Raw genomic sequence first — 2,458 nt, 5'->3', positions numbered from 1 at the left:
GTCTTGACTTCTCTTTTCTTTCCTATATCCGCAGAGCCTCTCACCTAGTGGCTCTCAACCTTCCTACTGCCATGACCCTTTAATACAGTTACTCATGTTATGGTGTGCCTCAGACCAGCCTCAGTCAGCCCCCCTCAATCCGCAGGAGAAATCAGGGTTCTGGTTACAGGTGGGCAGGAGTTGGTGAGAAAAGGGTGACAGACAGGGAAACAAGGGAGTGTGGTATCTGAATGTAATTTGTCAAAACAAGCACCAGACTTTTAATACAGAAGAAAATAGGGAAGTTAAGTGACACATCAGTCAAGGTAGAATGAGGTTACTGGATGCTTAATGACTCTTACACAAAACAGAGGAATGCAAACATAAAGACTGACAGGAACTAGGCAATAAAACAACTGAGGCAAAGTCAGCTCTATCTAAGGTCAGCTATAGTCTTAGAAGCCAGGTGTGAGGTCTTTACACTCCCAGGGCAAGGGCTTTCATGCCCAAGTCATGATTCTAATTAGGGAGTTCTGCTCTAGCTAACCTTCTCATGAATAATGCAATATTTTAGTTCCTCCTTAAACCACAGCCCTATCTACTTCCTAAACCATTGTACATTCCTGTATATGGGAGCAACTTGGCTTTTATTCTAAGTGATAGTGTGGGGGGGACTTTCTACTAATAAGTAATGTAGTCTGCCATACATAACTATAATAATTCTAAACTTACTTTGCTAAGCTTGCCATGAGATTTCTAACTCTATGTAGTAGATAGCAATACCTGATTTCTTTCACTATCTCTCTTACAATACTAGAGGCAATTCTGAATGTCACTGAATAGGCAACATTCTTACTGAATTCCAAGCCCAGGGTTGGCTCAAGGACTACCTAGGGCATTGGTGAAGGCCAGGAAGCAAAGTTCAATTTTGCTTAGGTATTTGACAAGTCATTGCTTGGAGACTCCTATAATAAAGCAATACTGAAAGAAAGCAGACAGATCCATACTCTGACTAACGCAAGAACAAAATTGGAGCATGTGTGCTATGGGATGCCACGGTTCCAGGAGGCTAAGTTTCCATGAACTTTTCGCCTCAGGACTGAGTCCAGGTTTCTAGGCCTGTCACACAAGTCACTACTAGAGTGGATGTAGCAGTGGTGACCCCCAACTGTAAGCTTAGATTTTTTTCAAAACCTACTTTAATTAGGGTTCGTAAATACTTCAACCTCCCTTCTGGCCCATCAACCAGAGGTAGTGGAGAAAGAAGGCTAATAGGAAAAGGGGATTGTGGACCTGTCTAGAAGTAGCTCTTTGGGACAATTCCAATCTTTGTTGTCAGGATATCAGCAATCCAGTCCAATAGCAAGTGCACACGCGAATCAGCAGCCCCAGCAGCAGCTCGATCTGGCAGAAATTGCAAAGCTCTGTAGAAGCAGCAGGAGTCAGCAGAAGCAGCAAGAATCACCTGGAATACCACGAGAAGCTCTTTGGCATGTAGCAATGCAAGAACATTCTCTCACTGTCTGCGGAGTTATATTTATGTTCTTTCTAAACATCACCCACCTTCTCAAGTGTCTACTCCAGCAAAACATCAAATGTTCTCTCACAGGACAGATTCCAGAAAGGCATAACGTGACAAAACTGAGTTTCCAATGAAACAAGAAATTTCCACTTCACCCAACCATAAAATTAGTTATTGCTTCAAATTATAATTCTGCCACCATTATAAGTCATAATGTAAATATCTGATATGTGGGATTTTTTTTTATATTGAACCCCTGTGAAAGGGCATTCAACACCTGTGAAGGGGTAGCAACCCACAGGTTGAGAACCACTGTTTTGTGTTTTGGCAGGCACAAGTGTGCTGTGTAGAGTTCTCGGCTGTCTGTGTGAGGGCACCGTTGGCATGCAGTCTGGATCCGAGCTAGACAATTTGCATCGAATTAGCATTTGCATGGAAGATGAAAAGTTATGGAGTTTGGAGGAGGGGCACGGAGAGTCCCCAGTCCACCTCACAGCATCACTGCTAGTCCTCCAGGATCTAACTCCTCAGCAACTCTTGCAAAGGCTCAGGCCTTGACTTTCCTGTCTTTTCCCTCGGCTCCCACTCCTTTGTGAGAGTTCTCAGGTCTCTGGGCTTTAGCCATCACGCCCTCTCTGCTAGCATTTCCTACTTCTCTAACTCTAGCTCTGAAGTCTGTTCAAGGTTTTCTGCTCACATCTAGGTGCCTAGCCAATTTCAAGGTGACTGCATCCACACTGAAGCTTTGTCTCGCCCCCAGTCACCACCAACTCTGGTCCTTCACGCCCTCGTTGTCCCACTCAGACAACCCCTCCATCCAGATATCTAAGAATTATCCTGTTGACATTTCTCTCCATCATCCCCAGATCTAACTTATTTGTCATTAGGTACAAACAGTTCAGATGCGAAATATCTATCAGGTCTGTTCCATCTTCCCTGTCCATTCTGCCATAATTT

This window comes from Mus musculus, chromosome 5 (genome assembly GCF_000001635.26).
Source record: "Mus musculus strain C57BL/6J chromosome 5, GRCm38.p6 C57BL/6J".
In the NCBI taxonomy this organism is placed as follows: Eukaryota; Metazoa; Chordata; class Mammalia; order Rodentia; family Muridae; genus Mus; species Mus musculus.
This window is presented reverse-complemented; position numbering follows the sequence as displayed.